At 40.1% G+C, this 25,679-nt stretch overlaps 1 long non-coding RNA gene across 2 annotated transcripts; it reads right to left on the bottom strand.

The window, feature by feature from the left end:
* Positions 1 to 22,361: 22,361 nt before the first annotated feature.
* On the bottom strand, positions 22,362 to 25,545 carry LOC145660219 (uncharacterized). Of its 2 annotated transcripts, XR_014126442.1 has the most exons (3): positions 23,830 to 25,545; positions 22,642 to 22,711; positions 22,362 to 22,489 (listed from the first exon to the last, which is right to left on the bottom strand). It is a non-coding gene; the product is annotated as an uncharacterized LOC145660219 (long non-coding RNA). The 2 variants fall into 2 exon arrangements; XR_014126429.1 differs by having other exon boundaries at positions 22,642 to 25,545.
* Between the last annotated feature and the right edge of the window lie 134 nt (positions 25,546 to 25,679).

Raw genomic sequence — 25,679 nt, 5'->3', positions numbered from 1 at the left:
TTTAACATTAACACAAGCTAGACAAACATGGTTACGAATGTTACATTTAGACATTAACTCACAAACAACATGCTACATCAACGATGACCAACAACACTGCACACACTGATGCAGGTTTAAATACACAAAGCCAAACAAGGTGCAGGTGTGTGCAGGCGTGGATACAAACAAAGATCCTGTCACTGCACGTGGCGGGCCAAACCACATGACTCGCGAGAGGCGAGCGTTCTGTTACAGAACCTCCTCCCAAGGGGCACGGCTCCCGACGCATTCTTCCAGTGAACACGAGTCTCAGGACACTGTGTACATGTACACACAAGCAGCCGCCTGGGAGAAAGGCAGCTTCTCTGTCTCTGTCAGGGCAGTCCGGTATGCCCCCAACAACGTTATGCCTGTAGATGTACAAAAGTTGTAAACACAAACAAACAATAGCGCCCACACACAAACATATAAGGCGCTGTGACATGGTGCCCGCTGTCTGCGCAGGCACCTTGTATGTGTCCGTGGCCTCAATGGACATGCGGGCGTGCACGCCCTCCCCGGTTCCAGACGTGCTACCTCCCCCAACGGTCCTCCACTCGCCTGCCACTCTAGGAGCATCCCAGCGGCGGTTTGCCTCCCGGGCTTTGGGCAGACCCCTCCAGTCTCGCTGGTGAGTCCACTGAAGGGAAGGGACACGGGCTTCAGCTCTGCCCGCTGGAGATCCCGATGGGTCCACCAAACCGCCCTCTTTCTGGTTGTTGTGGTGCATTTCGGTCTTCCTCGGCCTAGGCTCGAGGCCCCCCCCCCAGCCCACCCAAGAAATTGTTGGGGGTGTACCCCTCCACTTCCGGGGTGGACATAGACACCAGTCACGGTCCTCTCCCCAATCTGCTGGGATCCAGGCAGCAGGGCGGGGGTGCCTACGCATCTCCCGCTAGGAAGTCCATCTTTAGCCGAAGGACCTGGCATCCTGTGGTGGTTGGTCATTCTGTACCGCGTTGGTCCGAGTGCCGAAGGGCGTAGAGCAGAGCGTAGACTCTCTCGACGTGGACAAACATTTATTTACATAAAACGTAAAGACTATAGTGGCACTCCTGTGTAACACAAACAGTGAACATAGAGACACTTAACACTTAACAATTTTTAACATTAACACAAGGTAGACAAAAATGGTTACGAATGTTACATTTAGACATTAACTCACGCACCTCCTGCTAGGAAGTCCGTCATTTGCCGAGGGAGTAAGAGTCCTGTGGTGGTTGGTCATTCTGTAATGTTGCTGCTGGCCTGAGCACCGTAAGGGATGGGCCAGGACACACAGACTACCTTGACTTTGTGAAACATTTATTAACATTAATCACGGAAAACACAAGTGGCAATCACATACAACTATAACAGTGAACATTATTAAACATTCAACATATCAAGCTGTACTCAGAGGCTTTCGGATGTCTCTGCAGATTTGTTAGCTAGGCAATAAATAATGAAAATGCCTCAGAGAGATAGAGAGAGATGGAACGAGAGGGAGAATGGACTCAATAAATCTCTCAGTCCATGCTTTTACTATTACTAGCTAATTACTTTTCATTTCCTAGCCTAGGTCCAGTTCAGACAGTGCACCATCTGTGTATAGCATCTAGCACCAAGGGGTTATTGAGCTGGTCCTTTCTGAGTTATGAAAGCTCCATCGATGAGACTGGCTGTGTGCTGGGCTGGTGACATAGATGGAAAACTGTATTGTTTTTGTCATGGTTTTAAAAATAATGCACAGTGAAATGTACTCCTGGGTCAAATTGCTTAGCTATAGTATGAATCATCTGATTAGGAACCAGATAAGTCAAAACAATGACTTGGGCAAGTGTTTAGGGCTCTAGGTCTCTGGTGATAAATATCTTGGTCAGCCCATTTAACAGTGTGTCTGTAGCTTTTCATTAACTTTTTATTGCTTATTGGTCACTGTGTATTGCCTTTTCTTACTACTCAGTTTGAAATATCAACAAATAGGACAGAACAAAACATTATCTTTATGCTATGGTCAACTAGTGTTACTGGCAAACCCAAAGAAATTGGTTAGAGTGGGGATGGTTTTGAAGTCGTATCAGCAAAAATTAGCATAACATAGATGTTTGTAACTTTGGGATTCGCCTGTCTACTGAACTTTTGGATGAAGAAGTCACGGAGCTGCTTTCTCAGTAGGACTCTGCTCTGAGTCTCCCTCCTTAAATGTAAGATATATTTTCTTCAGTAATTTGTGGCCTTTAGAATGGCTCCCTTAATTACAGCTATAATAGTGTACATGCCAGCTGTGTTGAATCGCACAACGATGTCAGAATCTGGCACAATTTAACTGTGGAACTAGGTGGAGAGAATCTGACTAGCAGTACATTGGTAAGGTTTGATGCATATCCCAAGATAAGTCATAAAGCCTTGAATAAAGATGAAGGCTAAGAGAGCAAAAGTTATGTAATTCTTCAAAGATGAATACTAAACGTACAATTCTGGCAAACCATGTCAATTACAATCCATTATACTGATGTGTTTATTTGATTCACTGGAAGACAACGAGTGACTTGTGTTTGGAACATAGTCTTCCTTCCCAAAGTTATACTGACTTCTTATTCTGACATTTTTTAAACATGTACAGACAGTTTTATTCCCTGGAAAGTAACATATACACACACAGACAGACACACACACAAACACACATATATCAGATATTTTGTCAACTTTCAAATATAAAAGGCAAAGCACTAATTTCAAATATAACAGTGTACTGTTTTTATTTTAGCTCTGCACAAAGAGCGTACAGCATGTATGTGCATATACGTGTACACGTGTGTGTTCAACCGTGTTATACACAATGCTGCAGTGGCCTGCTCTGCTTCAGCTTGCTCTTTACTGTGCTACACTTGACAGAGAGCTTTTCATGCTGCCTCTTGAGAATGTCTAGTTGGCTCTGCAGGTCCTCGCATGCATCCTTCACCTTCTCAAAATCCTGGAGCAGCTTCTTGTTTCTCAGCAGGCTGCAGCGCTGGTACAGGCGCAGATTGTCTGCACGCAGCTTGTCTTTAGCTATCATTACCCCTGCCAGAGCTTTCCGTTTGTTGCCGATCATTGCCTTTATCTTGGCCAGATTGGCTAGTTTGGCCTGGATCTCCAGCTCCACAAAGTTGATCGTTTCCTTGAGATGTGACTGGAACTGAGAGTGGAGGTACACAATACTGAGATTATTTTCTATGCATTCAAGACTCTACTGTACAATACATCTTCCCATCCTACTCCGTGGCAATAAATTTATTGCATTTTCAGTTTTAAATGGGGGCTCGAAATTTCCAAGTTTTGTGGTGGGATTTATGGAATGGGTCTTGTTATGTTTTCAAGTCTACTTGACAGTTCCATGGCTATCTAAAAAATCAACAGAAATTGCACCCACATTAGTCTTAATCTACTGAGTTTTATAGGACGTCATACCTGTCTAGTGCTGGTAATTCCTTTCTTTATTCGAATAATCTCCTCTTCATACTCCAAGATCATAGTCTTATAATTCTCATTTTCAAACTTCAGTTTTTCACACTTTGTCCTCTCCTCCAGTTCTCTAATAGATTCTTCCCGGCTTTGTACCCTCATCTGCAGCGCAAGGTTCCGTATTTTTGCAGCAGTGAGCTTATTCTCCGTCTTCTGCTCAGCTGCAAGGAGCCTTTTTACCTCAACAAGAGCTGCCCGCTTCCCCAGCCGCCGGGCGAGAGCCGCAACGACTACTTCTTGCATCATCATGATGAAGGCTTGATATTCACAGTCCCACTGCTTCTTCTTCTCCTGGCACCGGGGCCGGAGTTCTTCAACTTGCTGCTGGTAGAGCTGTGATTTGCACTGCCACTGCAACTTTAGGTCCTCTAGAATTTTTAGCTGGTCCTGGTAGCCATGGCGACTCCGCCTTGTACACACAGGCATTGGCACGTTTTCCCTTTCCAACCAGTCAGCTATTATCATCTGCTGCTTGCTGTTCAACTGGCAGAGTTCATCCCTTTCTGACAGGAGGCTCTGCAGAAGCGCTTGGTGTTCCTTATACTCAGCTTCAAGGTTACATCTCTCCATCTCCAGCTGCTCTTTGGAAGTTTCTATGTCATGACATCCATCCAGACCAGTCCTCTGCAGCTGCTCATATGAACCTAAAATTACAGGGCAGAGTTATACTAAAGAATCATCCAGTTATATTAATTAACAGATGGCAACAGCTGATTTTGCCCTCCTGAAATTGAGCTATGTTCAGATGAGAAGGCTCAGTTTAAAAATATATTACGACTCTTCATATGAAACCATGTGTTAAAAACCAACAGGAATGAATTGCCATGTAATTTTCTCTAGAATGTATAGACTTTATAGTTCTTTACCTTTTTTTCTCTGAAATGGTAGTGGATGGCTACCATTGATTGGAGGTAGAACAAGTTGAGCAAAATGTGTGCTGCCTCTAGTTTCTGGACTGTGCACACCCACATCAAGAGCCTAAACAAAGTATACAAGGTATTTTTCACACAAGAATCTACATACTGACACACAAGCACACATAACCATACACAACCTTCCATCATAGCCAAACAACGTTTTATTAAAATGTACTAAAAATGTATTTCTATTAGTTTCTTTCTTGAGGCACCAGTACAAATATTTTTAAGGTATCCCATATCATTTAAAGATTCAAAAACACATGCTCCTTCATTTCAGCATTTAAATAAAATGTGTATACACGTACCTGAACATTGTTTGCTTTCTGAGCACTGTGGTTTGGTCTTATTGGTGGCAGCTTTGTGCAGCCACCTTTCCTCTGTTCCATATCTACTGGCGCCTCTCGTCTTTTGATGTGAATTCTAAAGATCGATAAGCCTTTTAGTTTTTGGGGAACAGACCTCAGCCAATTACAATAAGCAGCAACGAAGCAATGAGTACTATTGGAATTGTGAAAGGCGTGATTAATGTGATAACTTGTGTGACTTCACAGCCCCTTTATTACATCATAATTATGCCACAAGTACCATCTCCACATCAATATCAACTTGCTAAACCTGCTAAACCTTGCACAGTTCAAGGTTTTTTCCCTTTAGATTTTAATCAATTTATCTGCTCATTCAACCACACGGAAATCAAGCCAACGTGTATCAGAAACAGTACACGCTGTATACATCACACGTGTAAAACCTAATAATGAAAGTTGACAATCCGCAAAGGTAGCTAATCTAGCTAGCCCAGTACTGCAGCTAATATTAGCTACCTATACTAGCCAGTTAACTCTATTGTAGCATCAGTACTTTTTAAACCTTCTAGTTTAAAATATTTTAATGACCGAGTATACGCACACACACACAGAGAGGAATACAACACCTTACATTATTGCAACAGAAGTAACTATAGCAGCAGCAGTATTCCCCAGAGGAATACAACACCTTACATTATAGCAACAGAAGTAACTATAGCAACAGCAGTATTCCCCAGAGGAATACAACACCTTACATTACAGCAACAGAAGTAACTATAGCAGCAGTAGTATTCACCAGAGGACTACAACACCTTACATTATAGCAACAGCGGTATTCCCCAAAGGACTACAATACTTTACATAACGGGTATCCATAGCAATAGCAGAATTCTCCAGAGGCATACAACTTCAGACGCATATCCTGTCATTAATCTTGCCACATTGCATTACTTGAAGCACAAAACCTGATAATCTGAGATTTATCTGGGATTGGATAGGTAAAAGGCATACTTGAAACTTACTTGATACTTAAAGCCAAAAGACCTAGATGTGCTTGCACTTGTTTTCTGTAGCCACCACCTTTTTTGTTGTGCGTGTCTGTATATGGTCTCATTAATGGGTGTGTAATGAAGACCATCAATAAGGAAGGTTAAATGGCTACTCTATCTTCTGTGCCACAGAGCTGGCTCTTTGATCTGGTGGTCAGGGCACATGTTTGTTATGGATGTGGATGTGGATTTGCTACCACACTGTCCTCAGCCTTCATGTCTTTACTTTTTTTTAAAGATTGGAGTTCTGTTATGGTGGTATGTTCATCAGACTTGAGGTGCTTGTTAAGGCATCATACAATTTTTTAAAACAATTAGATCTGCAGCAGATTATATTATTTGTGATACCTTTAAAGGGTAACGAGTCAGACTGTCAGCGCGTGAATCAAATGAAAGCATACAACATAAAGCATACAGTCGTGGCCACACATTTGAGACTAGCACACATTTTGGTTTTCACAAATGTTGCTGCTTTAGTTTTTATGGCAGCAATTTCCATTCTACATCGTGAAGAGTGATTAGATGAATTGCAATTAATTGCAAAGTCATTCCTTACCATGAAAATTAACAATCACAAAAATTACTGCATTCAAGCCACTGCATTTCAGCCCTGCCACAAAATGGCCTGCTAACATAATTTCAGTGATCATATCAGCTACTCACCACTCTGGTGGGTTTATTTGTAAACATATCAGCTACTCACCACTCTGGTGGATCAAAGCAGATAAAACCACACAAGCTGAGGTGTTATCCAGCTAGGAGTGTGTCTTTAGCTAAACCCCAACTTGTGGTAAACACCCACGTGCGGTAAACCCCATTTTATGGTCATAACATCTGGAGCACGTCACGCCGTGCTGTCACACATCTGCACTGAAGGCTTCGGCGCGAGCCTACGTCTTGTGTTGTGATCATCCATAGGGGTTTCTTGTTCTTTTAGGTAAAAATCTAAAATAAATGTGTTCTCCATCTTAATTAATCATATCTTGGCTCTAATGCACCTAAAGAAAATGTGTGTTAAGGCATATGTAGAACAGAAAAGTTTCATTTTTTGGAAATTCAAACCTTCCCTTTTTCTGTTAAATCCACTACATTTATAAAGATCACTTTCTTAGCTACTCATAAGGAAGGTGGATAAAATATAGAGCAATACTGTGCAAATAGCTAATCAGTTCACTATAGTATATTTTGAGATCACATGAAAAAAAATCTAATTATCAATTCACTGTGATATTTTTGGAAAACACTTTGCAACATATTCAACATATGACAGCAATGTTTTTACTGTAGGAATTTGGAGTATTTGGATGGCAAGCTTGTGTAAAATGTCTCTTTGGATCACTAAATACATAGCACATATTGAATCTTTATAAAATAAACAGATCAACTAATCCATTAAATTCGTGAAATACACTCTCTTATGTAGTTACTTTTAGTATGACTAAGTTGTTTTTACTGTAGAAATTTGGAGTAATGGGATGGCAATATGCTGTTAAATGTGTATTCAATTCACTATATATCACTACTTGAAGCTCTATAATAGTCTGAAATAGTTGCATGAAACAGTAATTTCGCATAAGTGGCGGTATTCCTAACGGACCTGCTAAAGCCACAAGCTACAGGAACCGCTGTGGCTGTGGTTAGATATCTAGACACAACTCATAATTTTAACTAATCATCCCATCGTAAATATCTTAGCCAGGTTAGCGCCTGGCCTGTATAAGAAAGCTAGCCAGCCTAACTAAAATATCGTAGCCAGCAAACTGAAAGTAACGTTTACTTGGAACTCTGCTGAATATTGGTATCTTATAGGTTAGTTAGACTTAAGATAACCGTGTAGCTGTCCTAATATTCATGAATATTATCCTATGAGAGCTATCTATGCAGTTAACACTAGCTTACTATATTACTAGCTAGCATTAGCTGAACAGTTATATATAGTTAAGGTAACAACCGCAGCCGCATATATCTGAACTAACCTTGTTCAGATGACATTGTTGTGTTAAACAGGTCACACACGATGTCAAGTTTATGGTTAGTTAGCTATTTTTATTACATTACTGTTATAGAAGCACCAAACCAAAATAATTTTTAGCTGGGTGGCTAACTGTTTATTGTTATGCTAACTGGGCGTTTTCACAGATGTGCCTTTACTCATACCAGGTGAGAAACAGCTGCTCACTAAGACTTTGACCTTTTGAGTGTTTCGCATTTTCCTATGGTATTGGTGAGGTGGCGATGGATCAGAGCTTCACAACATTATTGTGCTGTTAAGTGTCTATGTTTGCATGTGTGTGCTGACTGACACAAGCTCCTGAGCTCTGCATGTGGCCTGCCTGGCAGGATGTCGTGTGTGAGGATGGCTTGGAGGACTACTATGCACAATCCTCTTTGGCTGACTGGATCCAGCACGTGCTCAACCACCTGAATTCATCACCTGGGTCCTTTGAGTCAGACACTGATGACATCACTTCCACGCGGAATTACTGTGTGACCACAGTGGAGACGCTGCTACAGGAGCTTGTAGAGCTCATTTTCACACAGGTACAGACACAGATGACACCAATAATAAACACTGATCACATATGTACTATTTAACCCTTTAAAGTCAAGTGAAAGTACGGACAAATGAAATTCACACACCTGTTGGATGATCTGAAAATGAGTGCTCTCACTGAAAATGAGTGCTCTCACACAGTACCTGTGTGCCTCTCCCTGAGCTTCCCAGACTAGCAGTACCTGTGTGCCTCTTCCCGAGCGTCCCAGAGTAACAGTAGCTGTGCGCCTCTTCCCGAGTGTCCCAGAGTAACAGTAGCTGTGCGCCTCTCCCTGAGCGTCCCAGAGTAACAGTAGCTATGCGCCTCTCCCCGAGCATCCCAGAGAAACAGTAGCTATGCGTCTCTCTTCGAGCGTCCCAGAGTAACAGTAGCTGTGCACCTCTCCCCATTCTACATGGGCAGAATGCTCTGGTATGAATGAATCAATGAATGAATGAATGCGTGCTCTGGTAGTAAACAAGCTATACACACTACATGGTGTGATGAACCAGATGCTGTACTGCTAATTTTAGGACAATATATGGTAATTGGAATTATCTGTTAATCTGTGTTGAATAAATGGACTGGCTAATCTCACCTCCAGATTGCTTTACTATTAGTCACAAATACTTCCTGTTACAAAGTTTTTAAATGTGGTAGTGCTGTGGAAGACCAACACGCTTGCTGTAGAGTAAAATTACAAAATAAAAGCCACAGCAAATGTGATAAAGTGATGGCCCCTATTGTTCAATGTATGTGTGTGTACTTGTGTGTGTGTACATATCTGCGTGCGTGCACGCATGTGTGTGTGCATATGTGTGTGTGTGACAGGAACCAGCTGTGTTGTGGGAAACACTACTGCAGAGAGGTAGAGGGGCAAGAGGCACGTTGTTAATTTGTTAGATGTTTAGATGGTTGTGATTCATATTGTGTCTCGCTCTCGCTCTCTTTCTCTCAGTGCTGCACTCTATCTGGTTAAAGTGTTGAGGGGTGTGGTGAAGGAAACGGATGCAGCACACTCCTGCCACACAGGTGTAGTATAACACATCCACACACTGCTCCTGTGTGTGTGTGTGAGTGTGTGTGAGTGTGTGTGTGTGTGTGTAGTATAGCACCAACACACTGCTCCTTTGACTAATGGTGTGTTCTGTTTAGACTGGTGAGAGGTTGGTAGTTTTGTTGTTGTGCATGTGTGTGTATGTATGTGAGTGTGTTCTGTTCAGGCTGGTGAGATGAAGGTGATTTTATTGTTGTGTATGTATGCAGGAGAGGATCATGGGTAAGGTGGACGTAGCCAGAGTAACTTCCTGTTTCAGAAACGCCTCGTGTCCTTGTGTCACGTCCACAGACCGGAGCGTTCCCCGTTTCCCGGGCAACCTAGTTATTTCTGGGTTTATGTCAGTTTCTGTGGTTATCTGTCTCCTCCCCTTAGTCTCCAGCTGTTTTGAGTTTGTCCCTAATTGTAATGTTATAAAAACCCCATCCCTACGTATCCTGTTTGTTGGTCATTGGCTTAGTGTGGCTCGCATGGTTTCTGGTCAGTTCTCGTTTGGTCGCTATCATTGCATTTCTAGTCCGATCTCATTGTTTGGTTACTCTTGCTGCATGTTGCTTTCCTTGTTTAGTTCTGTATCTTCGTGCTCAATATTGTTTGTTCATCTTATATAGCCTAGTTCTGTGTTCCCGTTTGTCTGTCTTTATGCTCACCGTTATCTTATATTATTGTTGTTCTGTTAGTCTTTCTCTAATGTTTTATTCCCTCATTGCCCATTTCTCGCCATCACCCTGTTATCATCTTATTTTTCTGTTAGTCTGTTTGTTCTTCATTCTATTCTATATTGTTAGTCTGTGTTGATTATTATTAAATGTATTATTTGTTTATTCTAGTCAATCAGTTTGGTTTGTTATGGCGTCGTCACTTCGCACGTGTGTTCGCTCTCCACCCCCTCCCGCGTTACACCTTGATGACTCGCCGAAAAAGCCCCCTCACAGGAGACATGTTCATCGACCTCTTCAACAGATTCCCTGTGAGAGAAAACACACACACCACTTTCACAAACAGCCTCACATACAAAGGGGTACCACACACAGACATATAAATTCAGCACATACTCAAAACATGCAAAAACACACATTTGTTCATATTTGGTACCTACAGAATTGAATCTATTCTGGTCTTATTGTTGAGTTACTGTAATATAATAACATTCTTGTTCTCCACCTGCATCTGCTGGTGATGGCGCTTTTAGAATAATGTTACACAACAGGGTTAATGCTTTACATAACAGTAGTGTAGTGGGTTAGCCACCTTAGCCAGTGCTGAACAGTGCTGTTGAAATGTGAGTTCTCACGAATGCCTTTATACTAAAGAATATGTGTGGTTTATGCAGTAAATAAGTTCATTGGTGAAAAAAGTACTAATCCCTTTCCCTTTTGATTTCATTGCATGGGACAGCTAGTCTATTTAATGTTTTCAGGGGAGAGTTTTACTAAAGTTTGGAGTGTGAGGGAAAATGAGAAAATAATTAGATAGTTCATCTAATCACTAGTGGACAATAGTAGAAACACATTATCCTGAGTACACAAGAGAACCTAGCCTTCATAATCATTATAAATAGTTGTGCAGATGAAAACGAACTCACCTTACCTACAAGGCAGTAGTTAAGAGGTAGGGGGCTCTACAAGAAGAAAATCTGACATTCTTCCATCAGTGCTTATAAATGGAATGTAATACATTTTCAGTGCAAAAATACACCTGCCTGTAAATATTTTACAAAACCTCTCTAGCTTTGTCTGATCATAATTAAAATATACTGTATTTGGAAACAAAGGTAAGACAACAGTGGTAAAACATTCAGTGATTAGAAGTTCATCATAATGAATTGCTGGCTGATAACATTACCCAAAAAGTTGGGTGTTTTGTTTTTTAAATAAACATCCTGCTGTGACACAGCTCACAGGTGATGGTACTAATCCTCCCCAGAAAGCAAGACTTAGAGAATGTATGTGTCCAAGTTGAAACCTAAGAGATGATTGCCCCTTTTCTATATTTATTTCTACTCCATAAAAAAAAAATCTGTTTTACACAGACCAAGGTGTCATGTTCCCTTCAATAGTTGTTACAAAGGCACTTTTGATCATTTTAAGAAAGAAATGTTGATATGGAAATATGTAAATACTGTTTGCATTAGTGATAAAAGTGGGATTGATTATTTTATCACCTAATTAGTGTGTGTGTGTGTTTGTAAAAGCTGATATCTATCCATAAAGCATCCTTGAGTCTGAGAAATATATATAAATGTATATATTATTATGTAACTAATAAGAAGAAGAGGAAGAGGGAGGAGGAGGAGGAGGAAGAGTCTACTCTGATGTGCAGGATCCCCTCCAGTAGAACTTCATGTAGGAGACGTTCTACTGTACAATGTACAATCAGTGTAGATGGACCACACACAGGTGATGTATTTTCTATTTATTAAGTTACTTAAAACAATAGGAACGGTTCATATTACTGGTCAGTAAATGCATTTATTATTCAAAACAGTGAGTTTCACTATATTTTGATTGTCTTAATACTGAAGTATACAGTTCAAACTAATGAAAATACAAAACAGCAGATTATAATAAATACTCACCTTTTACTGGAGCCAAAGTCATGTCGGTGTCTGTGTTCTTTCCTAAAACGACAGCAGACTTATAAGCAACCAAAAATCATACAGATAGAAACATAAAGAAAATAAAATCTTGCTATTTGATTTACACATGAGGTTACCTGAGAGTATCCTGAACATGACTGTGCTCAGGCAGGTTAAAGTCTTACCTTCTACGGTGACCCTAAAGGTGAATACAATCTCCTTATTCCTGATGTCCCATATGATGTAAACGCCACTGTCAGACTCTTTCAGCTGCAGACTGGAACTGAATGACAATTTCTGTTCATACTCAGAGACACACTGACCTGACTGCGTTTGGACTGATCATGTCTGTTATTAAGCGCAGTGAGTAAACATCCACAGTGTTGGCCAGAAAAGGTCAGTGCACATTTAGATTTAAAAATGTACACCCAGGGGCCTGTTTCAGAAAGTGGGTTTAGTGAAAACTGTGAAAATCACACAGAATATGGAGCAGTCCCCATTTATTGGATGTAAAAGTAAAAGATGTCAAAAACAGATGTCTGTCTTAGAAAAGCAATGTTAATCACCTCAAAAATGATGGACGTGCTAATAGCAGTTTTCCTGCATGCACTGCCTTTAGCAGAATGCGTGCCAACAGTTTGGAGTTACTCATCCATGCAGTCTGTACTTCACATGTGGACTTGCTATCCAAATGCATCATTTTTTTCTTTCTTTTTTCCATTTTCATTCGATAAAGCTGTGATTGCATATGAGGTAATGTAAGCCAACAAAATTAGTCATTTCCAGCACAATCTTGGCCGATGGAATGTTTGCTGAGCGAATATCTGACAACAGTTAACCAGGCTTGAATATCTTTACAGTTAACCAGGTCTTCCTTGCACTTGGTCAGCTTCTCTAACTGCACAGTATTGGCTTTCAAAGTGTTCTTCCAGTATATCATATAACAAATTGCACATTAATGTTTATTTTGTGTGTGGTTCCTTCTTCAGTGTCCAGGCTGTCCTGTTTTAAGAAGTTTGCTTATTTCAGCAACATCGTTAAGGTTTTACACACTGGAACATTTTTACAGCATATTTTTATTCATATACAGTATAAGTAACATCTATTTAACTCATATGTGCACCAACTACACCCCCCACCACCAACAACACCACCACTGTTAGAAAAAAAAGAAAAACCTGCACTTCCTCTTACCCTTCTCTCTCTCTAGCATGCCCTGCTTACTGGACAAATGGGTCTTTCTAGTAAAATTGATCAGTCAGGGACAGGTGTCCCAACCGCAGCTTCAGTTTGAGCAGTAGCTCAGTGTTTACTGCTGGTTCACGGACGCGATAACATAAATATGCGCCACAACCTGGACTCCCACAGAGACACATTCAATAACACGGACAGACACATGTGTGCACACTCACTGAGTCAAAACGTACTTTCACCTTTGGCCTGAAGATGAATCCCTGCGGTCAAGAACAAAATCTAAAACTCAAACAAAACGCTATGACTAACAATGATGGCATAATTTCATTTTAATAGCAAAATACTATTATTGTATAAATGCATAAATGTTGCAATTTTCTATCTACGGATGAGCGACAGGTAAAATGACATCTGTGAGATTAATTTCAAATGAATTTAAGTTAACCTAAGGTAATGGAGTACTTAATAAAAATCTTTGCCATCTAAGATTGCTGAAAGTGCAAAGAATAGTCTCTTCCACATAGCTCTAACTGGTGTTTCTGATCTTTCTTCCGAGTCGGGTAGGCCAACAACAGGCTGTGTAAACATTGTTTTTTTCTTTTGTTTTGTTTATAATTCCACTCATAATGTTACATCCTATTTTAACAGAAATTATTCAAGAGAAATAAAACCTCGTATATTTCATTTATTCAATTCTTGTATGCACTCTCAAAGGTTCTAAAGTTGCCTGAGATACCGAGTTTTTGTGTAATTGATCATTATTACGTAGTAAACTAAGTCACGCAACAATATGATATGTGCTAAGCATTTAAACCAAAACACTAAACAATCTTCATTCTTGTCGGTGATTTTATCGATAACAAACCAAGCTGAAAGCTACAGTGAAATGTACGTGCACTAAAAAGTACTGCACTAAATGTGTTCAGATTGTATACATTTTAAATCCTTCATCATAAATATTTAATCCAATACATTTTGACGTGTAATTTGGCTACCACCCATACCGAATGTTCTATAAAGTAAACAGAGTCATAATGCAGTTACTTTGAAATTCAAAATATTCCTGCCCATACAAGAAAGAAAAATTAGTGTAGATTCTGTAAACCTTTCCATGTGCAGTTCCTTTATACTCCACCGTTAGGGAGCGAGCATTATTAGATTAAGCGCGTTAATGTCGTGCCAGTCTGATCATTTAGAAACAACCAAATGCGACGCAAAAGGAGGAGTTTTTGGCAACTGTCAAACCCCATCCTGGACAGCTATCGCCTTTTCATCTGCCTCTGCACGCACATTACTTTTGTTCAAAGACTGCGTCTTTTAATTAATCTATTTCGCTGTGCAAAATAAGTCGGTTAGATAATTATTTGTTGTTGATGCGGAGAAGCTTTGGAACAATGCTGTGCTGGCTATCTGCACTTTGTTAGCTAGCTAGCTATAGCGGGCGGTAGATTCTCTGTTATTTGTTATTATTATTTATTGTCATTTTGTTAGCTAGCTAGCTATAGTGGGCGGTAGATTCTCTGTTATTTGTTATCATTATTTATTTTTATTTTGTTAGCTAGATAGCCATAGCAGGTGGTAGATTCTCGATTATTTGTTATTATTATTTATTGTAATTGTGTTAGCTAGTTAGCTATAGTGGAGGGTAGATTCTCTATTATTTGACTGAATGCCTTCCTGTGGAGCCAAAATTGAATCACATATGCATAAAAGATATCAGACGCAGGATGTTGAGGCACTTTCTCTTACTTAATCCTGACAAAACAGAGGTGCATTTATTAGGCCCAGAGACAGCTAGGTCCTTGCTCTCTAATTACTCAGTGAACCTCAATGATCTCCCAATCACATCTTCTCTGTTAAAGATCTTAAAGTTATGGATCCCAGTCTCTCGTTCGAAGCTCATGTAAATAATATTTCCAGGACCGCCTTTCTCCACCTCAGGAACATGTCAAAGATTAGGAACATGCTCTCCTCACAAGATGCACAAAAACTAGTCCATGCATTTACCACTTCCAGATTAGACTACTGTAATGGTTTACTATCTGTCTGTACCGTTAAGTGCCTAAACAAGCTTCAGCTAGTTCAAAATGCAGCAGCCAGAGTTCTTACTAGAACTAGAAAATTTGATCACATCACTCCTATCTTTGCTACTTTATATTGGCTCCCAGTAAAACTTCATGTTGATTATAAAACACTTGTAATGAACTACAAAGCACTGAATGGTTATGCCACACAGTACCTAGAGAACTCCTAGTGCATTACGATCCATATCTGCTTAGATCAAAAGGTGCAGGCTCTTTACTAATACCAAGAATAAGAAAATCTACCACAGGCGGCAGAGCCTTTTCCAATAAAGCTCGCACACTAGAATAACCTTTCTGTAAAGGTTCAAGACTCAGTCAGGTATTTTATTAACTACTTCCCCCACAAACATGTCAAGGAAGTCCCAGGAAAGGTGCAGGACAAGGACAGTGAGGTGAACTCCACATTTTACACCAGGCCAGAAGTGGGTGAGGTCCTCTACCAGGACCTGGAGAGCCTAACGTCAGACCGCCAGTATGACTCCAAGGTCGAAGCTTCCCGGCACCAGCAAGACCTCAGCTGCCACAATCCGCTGCTCATCAGGAGGGTGACCTTACATAAGGTAGAGAGCAGAGCTGCATGCCCAGCTCTGCCTGCCCCCTCCCTGATGCCGCAGCGCAACCGTGTGCCCCAGGTGTGGAAGACTGAGGAAAAAACCAAGAGGCAGGACAAGTGCCAGGCTGGCCAGGCTGCCTCTACTCCCCCTGGAGCCAAAGACACATCAGTTGTGAAGGTTTATTTCTCTCTGTTGTTAATAGGGAGAAGGAACTGTGGGCTTGACCAGGTGGGACAACAGACAGGTGAGCATAGGATCAATGGGTTAAAAAAATGACTTCTTTTGACATTTACTTCACCCTAGAATACTAGAGTATTGAGTTAATTGAGTTATTTGGTTCTGTGTATCATATAGCATTTCATCAGATAAACTAGAAAATGTATTAAACGATGGCAGCCCTAAGGATATTTGAGAATGGAGTCTGCAAAAACTGCAGCAATGAATGTACGAAAGAGATTACATATAAAACTCCTAAATTAACCTTATATTTCATAAGTAGTGAAAAAACAGTCAGTCAGTCATTTTAGGCAATAGTCCTGTTCAGATTTGTTTTATTTGTCTTGTATCTCAGCTCCTGCACCTGTGCATGTGAAATAAACCAGGGTCAGTGCCTTGCATCCTCTGGAAGCAACAGAAACCTTCAGTGCCATGGTTGCACACTTGATCTCCAAAGCTGATTTTAAAGACTGCATAGACCTACAGATCGTTATGTAAATGACCACAATACAATAAGAAAATAAGTAAGTAATAGATAAGTAAGTAATAGTAAGTAATAACTGTCTCTAAGCCCCATTAACCACATTAGTACTTTAATACTGATTTCAGAACAAATAAATAAATAAATAAATAAATAATAGTACAGTAGAAATTGCCCAATCTTGCAGTTGTGAAAGTCAAAGGCTGTCACTCTTTGGTGGTAGTGGAAGTGATTTGGCATTATGGGAAAAGTCATAGATATAGTAATCATACGTTCTCTGTATGAGTGAGCATTTAAACCCCATTAAAAGTAGGACTTCAATATAAATATATTTTTAAAAACTGCCACAGCAGAGTTTTTTCAAATTTGATCTGATAGCCAAGTGCCACCGCTGTTTTTTTCAGTGTGATTTTTCAGCACTGGAGATCCCCTTGGTCTGCATATGTGGAATATTGCACTAGTGGTAAGTCCTGTTGTAGCTGGCAGTCAAGCTGTATGATAAACCTCTGAGAAACACTACATAGGAATATCATTTTGAGCAGTGCTTATTAAGCTACTTTAATATATTATTAATAGTGTTGATGCTGAGGTTTTCTGTTTCACAAAGAGGGTTTGGCTGACTGGGCTCACTGCACAACACCGGGTATTTGCTATTTATTTGATGGGCTATTTATTTTTATCTGATGGATGAGCAGCCAAGACAAAATGATGATGTACCTGTAATCCTTAATCAAAACCTGCACAAAGAAAAATGTTTTTAAGATCCAGATTTAAATAATCGCACATAATATGGAGCAGTCACCATTTATAGGATGTAAAAGTAAAAGATGTCAAAAACAGATGTCTGTCTTAGAAAAGCAATGTTAATCACCTCAAAAACGATGGACGTGCTAATAGCAGTTTTCCTGCACGCACTGCCTTTAGCAGAATGCGTGCCAACAGTTTGGACTTACTCATCCATGCAGTCTGTACTTCACATGTGGACTTGCTATCCAAATGCATCATTTTTTCTTTCTGTTTCAATTTTCATTTGATAAAGCTGTGATTGCATATGAGGTCATGTAAACCTAAACATTTCTAATTTGCAGGACAACCTCGGCCAATTGAATGTTTGCTGTCTAACACTGAAGCTTGAATATATGACAACAATTTACCAGGCTTGAATATCTCTACAGTTAACCGGACATTGAGAGCGCTTCCAAACACACACGGCCTTGACAGACACACACGCCTGCTCCCTGCTTTCATAGACCCAGTCAGTGCAAACACAAGGAAATAAAGGTAGAGGCATATCGGAATAGCAGCAAATTAATAAGAACAACAGGTGTCTTTGTAACACATTTCAAGTAGAAACTAGTACTATGTAAATTATCATATGTCAGGTTTGTGTTGGTCAAGAGCATGTGCCATAATCAGTTTGTCCGTCTGCTTATGCTGTGGTATCTAGAATGTCTCACAGTCATTAGAAAAATAAGTGCCAGAATCCTTTATCGTTTTATTTGAAAGTATGTGATCTGAAATAAATCATCTAATTGTAGGTATTTCGCTCAAAACTAGAGTTCTATTATATAGAATGTCATTAGGTTGAATGGGAATGTAAAATAGTAGCTAGTGGGACCTCTGTGTTCCGTCCCACTCAATGAAGCACACCAGGTTGTGGATAAAAGGGGTTTCCTTTTATTTTCCACACTATAACAAGTTCAGCAACCACATTTAATTTCACTGAGGGCTCAGCTAGCAAGCCCACAGGAGGTATGTCTTGCTCTGCCATGCACCTCCCAGTAAATGTTACAACTTCTTTCATAATAACAATATAATAAAATATATAAATTAAAGGAAGCTGTTGTCATATAGTGTAGTCATTTGATTATAAATAATAATCTCATAATAATCTTATCTGCATATTCTTATACATTTACAGAGTAACATTCACTCATATACTCAAATTCCATATCATACATAGAAAACGTCCATCTCATCCATTGTAGTTTTTTTTCCTGATCAATAATAGAAAAAAAAAAAAATGAACAGCACCCAGCGATGAAGCTCAATTATTTCAAGCTAACTATAAAACAGCTTAAATCAGCATTTGCTTGCAGCTAGAACACAAAATGTTCAGATTAATGCATCTGAGTTAAAAATTAAACACAATGAAATCAAATTAAATTGACTCACCTGCAACAAGCTCAGCAATCACATTTAATTTTACTGAGTGGTCAGCTAGCTGGCCTATACAAAACAGGCTATTGTTAGAAATTCTGCACATGTAATTCACTTAGCTTCACATCTCACACTGCTTATAATTATAAGATAACGTATCCACATTTGTAATAATGTGATGAAATCTGCCAACAATAGTGAGACTGAGCATATTAAATAATAAGACAAACTGATCACTTAGTCCACATATTTCTAAATGAGAAGAAAAGTTCTTACAAACAATATAAAGCACACAATTATATATGGGAAAACAGTTACATTTGTCATTAAGAGAAGCATTACTTTATAGATAGAAAGCACTACGTATTACACAAATGTCATAACTGACCTAATATTAATAGTTCAACAGTCTTCCTCTGTCTATTATGCACACTGTACACATGTTAAATATCTGCCTTGCTGTTACAATGAAATGACTTCCGGCACCCTGAAAATTGTTTTACACACGCAGCTGTAACGAGGTGGCCTGAGTACCGAGGAGGGGGGGGGCAGGATGCACAGACTCAATCGACATGGACGAACATTTATTACATACAACATAACGGCACTCACATATAACATGAACATGAATACGTTTAACAATAACGAGACTAATCTTGACATCCACAGGCTACACCAACAATAATCAACAATACTGTACACACTAACAAGGGTTTAAATACACAAACAAGATGAGGTACAGGTGTGTGCAGGCATGGCCATAAACATATACTCCCAAGTCACGTGGCGGGCCAAACCCTGTGACTCGCGGGAGGCGAACGTTCTGTGACAGCAGCCACACTCATACACACACAAGCATAGTGCAACTCTGTGTTTACGCATCAATGATTGAATGTGCAAGTGCATGTATATGCAAGTTTAAATTATTATGCACAAATGTAAGTAGTAGGCTATTTATGGGAAAATGTTTCATATGTATGTGCAAGTACAGTTTCCCTGATTTCTCTTTAAACGGGCCCTCATAGTTCAGCAGTAATGAGGCTAGTTAGATTTTGCTCAGAATTAAGTACACTTTGGAATGTTATATGTATCACAGTCTCTGGTGGTGAGCCATACATGGTTAATCAATCCAGACTGAGGAACCTGTTAGAGTCGCTGCATTAATGACATATCTGTTTGCATTGTCAGTTGTTGCTATGGCAGCAATTAAATTAGGAAATTCAAAGAAAAACAACTCATCTACACCCTTGGAACTTTAGAACCCCATATGTCCCGTGTCATAATGTCACACATGAGGGGAATCCCATGAACACCTTTACAGATCAGTCTGTGGAAAGACACTGAAGAGGACAGATCAAACAATGAGGCATTTCTGGAGCTGGTGTGCTGGAGGCATCGAGAATCAATATATAGACACAAAGGAGGTGGAATCCAGGAGAGATCTAATAAAGAAAACAAAAAAAGTAAAGCAGAAGTGGAATCTAAAAAAATTGAAGATAGAGTGGAAAAAACGTCCTACAGTTGGTATGGATATTTGATTATTTTTTTCTGCTTTTTGGGCTTGCCTTTCTAAAAGGATTAATTTAAATCTCATGTATAAAAAAACACAGTAAACTAAATAATCTTTACAATAAGGGACAAAAACGGACTTATTGAAAATGCTTTTATCCTCTGATCAGCAGTGACTAAAACTCTCATTTAAAATATGCAACACCACTTAGTGCACTATAAGTGCATTATTAATCTATTACAAGATTTTAGGCTCTTGTCAGGCTGTATGTAGTACATACAATATGTGTTCTATATATATCCAGAAATAATGATACTTGCTCTGGCAGATTTAAAGATGGCCCATGAACGGACTGTGGCAGCATGTCTGAGTGAAGTGACTGATGGATATGACCTGCACAGATCAGCCAGGACCAAGTAGAGGCACTCTGTGGCACCTGCTTCACCAGCCCTGAAAAGGGTCAACAAAGACACCAAACCAGGTGTGGATACAAAGCAGTCAGTCATCTTCCCTCTAGGGCCAAGAGAACATGAGTGGCTTGTGAAGTGTGCTGCAGGACAGCAGGATCAAATCTGTCAACTTCTGCTCCAGGACATCAAGCTGGCAGAGAAGAGAAACTTCATTTCTGGCTTCACAGTACTTCACTGGGCTGCTAAACAAGGAAACAGTGAAATGGTGCGCAAGATCCTTCTTCTTTCACAGCAAGGTGGGCCAGGGGTTGACGTTAACACCAAGAGCTACGACGGCTACATCCCACTACACATCGCTGCTATTCACAGCCACGAATCAGTCCTGAGTGTTCTGGTGCGTGATCATGGTGCCAACTGCAACATACGTGACAACAGTGGCAAAAAGCCCTATCACTACTTACACAAGGGTGCCTCACCCAAGGTGAGAGAGATGCTTGGAGACCCTCACGCTGCGGATTACAAGCCCTCAAGCCATGAGCAGCACTTTTCCAATCCATCCAAAGGGTTCAGCACTTTGAGTAAACTATTTCAGTCCAAGTGCAGAAAAATACTCAGATGCGGATCAAGATTCCACTCAGGCTTGAAGCAGCTTGACCAGCCTTGACCAAGATGAGGACAGGATAGACTATACATTAATTTCCAGAATGTTTCCATACAATGAATTTCCCAAATTAAATAGCATATCCTCAAACAAACATTTTCTCTAATTTCTTTCACTCCTGATTTTGAATCTGTGATCAAAACCTTAAGCTTTGAAATAAATCATTTGCACATACATGTTTGAAATATTGCATAGTCATATCTGCCTTGAACCATTATCTGTTTTCTTTGAATATTCTCTAATGTTTTGTCTTTGAGTAATGAAATGTTTTTGAGGTATTTCATCAGCTGTGTAAGCAAAGTGCTTCTGAATTAGTAGTAGGAGAAGCCAGATAATATATGAAAAATGAGTAGTGTGCTTTATATTGTTTGTAAGAACTCCTTTGTATTTATAAATGTGCTCAGGTGAAATTGAAGAATTTTGTACTTAGAATAACATCTTATTTTATGTTTGTCAGATACCCAGTTTGTTAGTCTGTCTAAACTCGATTCATTTGCTCTTCACTACTCAAGTCAACTTAAGGTCATCTTCTTTTGGCATTGGTAGAATTTGGATTAGTACTGTTTGGCCGACAGTAATCACCTGATTATATCACCTGATATAATGACCTAAATAACTGTTGCAGCTAGGATTAGTAAGCACAACATCCAAACAGTGTCACCTGAAGTCCAGGTTTACCATGCTCTGTGTTGTGGCCTTGACAGTATGCATAAGTGAACAGTACCATTAGGTGCACTAAGCCTAGTGGGTTAATTTGGCCTCCTGTTTCTCATGTGACGTTGGAGTGTGAGGTTGGCTGACTGACTCTCTCCGACGGGTCACATCAATCCAAACTTTCACTTTCATTGCACATCTGCCATCATTAGGTGCTGCACCGGGCCACATGAAACCCATCCAGGGGAGTAGGTGCCATGCACAAAGTCATACACACATACACACACACACATACAGTCTAAAGTTTATTCGATGTAGCAATTTTGTGTAAGTGCCATTGTCGACCTTAGTTCACATTTCTCTCTATAATAAATGACTGCAGCATGCAATGTGATAGATGAGGGCCAGGGTTACAGGTAGCCCCGCAGGCCCGACAGGGACTCATCACTGGGATCAAGCTCAATCTCCTGCCCTGTACACAACTCCAGTGGCCAGCCAAGATTTGCTCAACACAAAGCACACACAGCACCCAAGATTAGTATGATGAAATGTTTGACTGTGAAGGACAACACCTCCTTAATCAGCCCGTAATGTAGCATCAGCAAAACTCTACATCTAAGGGAAGAGAATAAAAGAAAAGAAAAAGAAAAAAGACAAAAGGTTATATACAGCAAACTTGAAGTGTTACCATCTGAACATGATGCACATATAACAAGTTTAAAAGCAGTTTGTGAGAATTTCAAATCACTTCTTCTCATGTCAAGCACCTTTGTGTTTGTTCTTTCCAGCAGGATGAATGTCATGTTTTCTGTTGGAGGCTGTTCACCTGTGACTCCTCTGTAAATCCCGAAAGAATAGGACTTAAGAATAATGTGAGGTCTTTCACTTCTGTAAAGGAAATACTATGTGCTTCAGTGATTCACATACATTCAGCAGTATCCTGTTCCCTAGGAAAAATGTTTATGTAAGCAAAGAACTTTAAGGGAGTGAGACCGTAGATCAGATAAGCAGGAAGATGTCTCTCGTTTTATTGCCTGCAATTGCTTTATTGCCTGCCATTGCTTTATTGCCTGCAATTAAGGGATGACAGTCAAGCAAGATTCTTACCCGCCGGCCTGAAAGAGATAAGCAACGCTTAAAGCTGAATGGTATATGAGCCATAGCAACAAGAGGCAGGAAGTCTGTGATTGGTCAAGGCATACAGTTAGAATTGTATATCAAGCAATGCTCTGTATGACTCGGGGCTTCTCTTGGTAGTGAGCCCCACACTCTGTGGAATCTTTCTTTTCTATTAAAAACCTTTTTTACTTATTATCCACATCTGACTCCCCGTTTCATTGAATTTCCACCACACTTCTCTCGTGCCAATCTCCTAGGTGTAGGTTCCGCTAGGTTTTGCTGTTATTCTTTATATCTATGAAATACTTGTTAGATAGAACTACATATATGCATTAGTTGGGGAAAACAGTACAGTCTTTGGTAAATGTAGCTTTAAAATTGTCATGTAGCTTATGCTAGGCATAAATCAAGCATTCACGTATATGCCAACCATTCATGAAAATATTCAACCATGTTCCTGCATTGACCAATGGAGCCCATGAGATAAAACTGGAAAACACAGCAGGCATCGATCTGCAAATCAATTCTTCTTTATATAAAATAGGATAAAGCATGCGTTTCCATTGGACTTCCTTTACATTTCCAAGGAGTCATCGCTACGGAAATGCATTTGTGGTTAATTATGTGCGCTTAATTGAAAACGTAGCAAAAGAAGAGCCTTTCTAAAGAATATACATAAAGCCCAAGAGAGAAAAAACAATTATTTATATCAAAGTTGGAGCTTGATTCACACTCCACACCCACTACAGTTGCCAGGAAGACCCATCGCCCTGCAAATACATAAAGCACATTCATCAAAATGACAACACAACCCGGTGCAAATTCAGAAAACTTACACAACTTCAGAAATGCTGCAAATCCAGTCACAACACAATGGAAGTTTGCCACAACAACAGAATGGCTGTTTGCAGAGGACACGGGGAGGAGATGGACTTCTGAGATCAGCGCCAAGTCTTTTGGAAGTGAAAAGTACGTTTTTTGGTTACCATGGTTTTATTATGATATACGTGATACAGAATGAAAGACCGACCTATTCGTGCATATTTATTTATGCTAGGCTGTAGGCAGCCTTAAAAATGATGATTAAAATCCAAAATACTTACAATTAGATTGTTATTTATTTGAAATCACATTTTGTATGCATGTAGCTATAAGCATCACACTTCAGATAAGATAAGAACAAGATAGTTGACCAGCATGAGCAATAACCAAACTGGTCGACCAGTATAATCAGATTTGACCAGTATGACCCTGCTGATTATACTGCTTGAATAGCTTGGTCAAGTTGTTTATGCTGCTGGACCCACTGTCCAGTTGGAAATTATAGCTAAACCATCAAACTTGAACCAAAACATAGCCTTTGCTGGTCTACCAGTTTAATCAGCTGGTTTAACTGCATAAGGTACATCTATTGCCTGGGTGTCCATCTTTTCAACTATCTTGACCATCATTGACCAGATTAGTTCATCTGACAGCAGCAAATTAGCTGGATTTTGTAGCTAGGGCTGTAGCATGCCTGTTACTGAGGTCCAGTTTACCATAGATATATACAAATCTAACAGTGCAAGCATAATAACAGAAAAGTAATAACCTAATTTAGGTATTTAAATAAAACATTATAATTCATGAAAGAGAATGTCCCCACAATTTGCACATTCTAAAGACATCACCTGTTCATTGCAGCATGTTTGGTCAGCGTAATCTCAAGAGAGAGATAGTATTTGCTAACCGTCAAAATGATTTATTGCCTGATTTGATTGATTAACTTGACAACGGTGGCCATAAACATCCTCTCAAGTCATGTGGTGGGACTCGGGCTTCAGCTCCGCCCTCCTCCTGGTCGTTGCAGTGCCCTTCGGTCCTCCTTGGCCCAGGCTAAACAGCCTCAGGCCTCCCCCAAGAAATTTCTGGGGGTGTTCCCATCCGCTTTCGGAGAAGACCCGGACAGCAGTCGCTGTCCTCTCCCCAATGCAGGGTGGGGGTGCCTACAGACCTCCTGCTAGGAAATCCGTTTTTTGCCGCGGAAGCTTGCATCCTGTGTATGTTGGTCATTCTGTAACGTGGTAGCCTAAGTGCCGAAGGGCTTGAAGCAGGATGCACAGACTTCCTCGACATGGACGAACATTTATTCCAACACAACATAAAGGACAAATGTGGCCCTCACGTGAAAACAAACAATGAACATGAGCACACTAAACGCTAATGATTTTTAACATTTAACATGATAATTAAACAAACAGTCAAGCCTCAATACATAGTTACAAACATGCTACACTAACAATGACCAACACACTGCCAGCTTGACATGAGTTTAAATACACAGACAAGACGAGGTACAGGTGTGTGCAGTCGTGGCCACAAACATCATCCCAAGTCATGAGGTGGGCCAAACCCCGTGACTCGCAGGAGACGAGCGTTCTGTGACACTTCAAAATAGTTTTATTGACTTTTTAAAAAATTATTTAATTGAGAAATAATCAAGTGATTAAAGTGAATAAAAGTTATGAGTCTTAAATGAGTACGTACCACCCAGTCTTTAATGTTCACTCTGCTCCGCTGCCAGTCATGTACTGATACTCAAACACGCATATGGGTCTCGGTTGTGTGTCTCTCTCTCTCTCACTCACCCACTTACTCACCCATCCCACTCTCTCCCATTGGCTGATTCTCTAAGAAGTCACACCTC

This window comes from Electrophorus electricus, chromosome 1, assembly GCF_041902795.1.
Source record: "Electrophorus electricus isolate QZ-2024a chromosome 1, ASM4190279v1, whole genome shotgun sequence".
In the NCBI taxonomy this organism is placed as follows: Eukaryota; Metazoa; Chordata; class Actinopteri; order Gymnotiformes; family Gymnotidae; genus Electrophorus; species Electrophorus electricus.
This window is presented reverse-complemented; position numbering and strand designations above follow the sequence as displayed.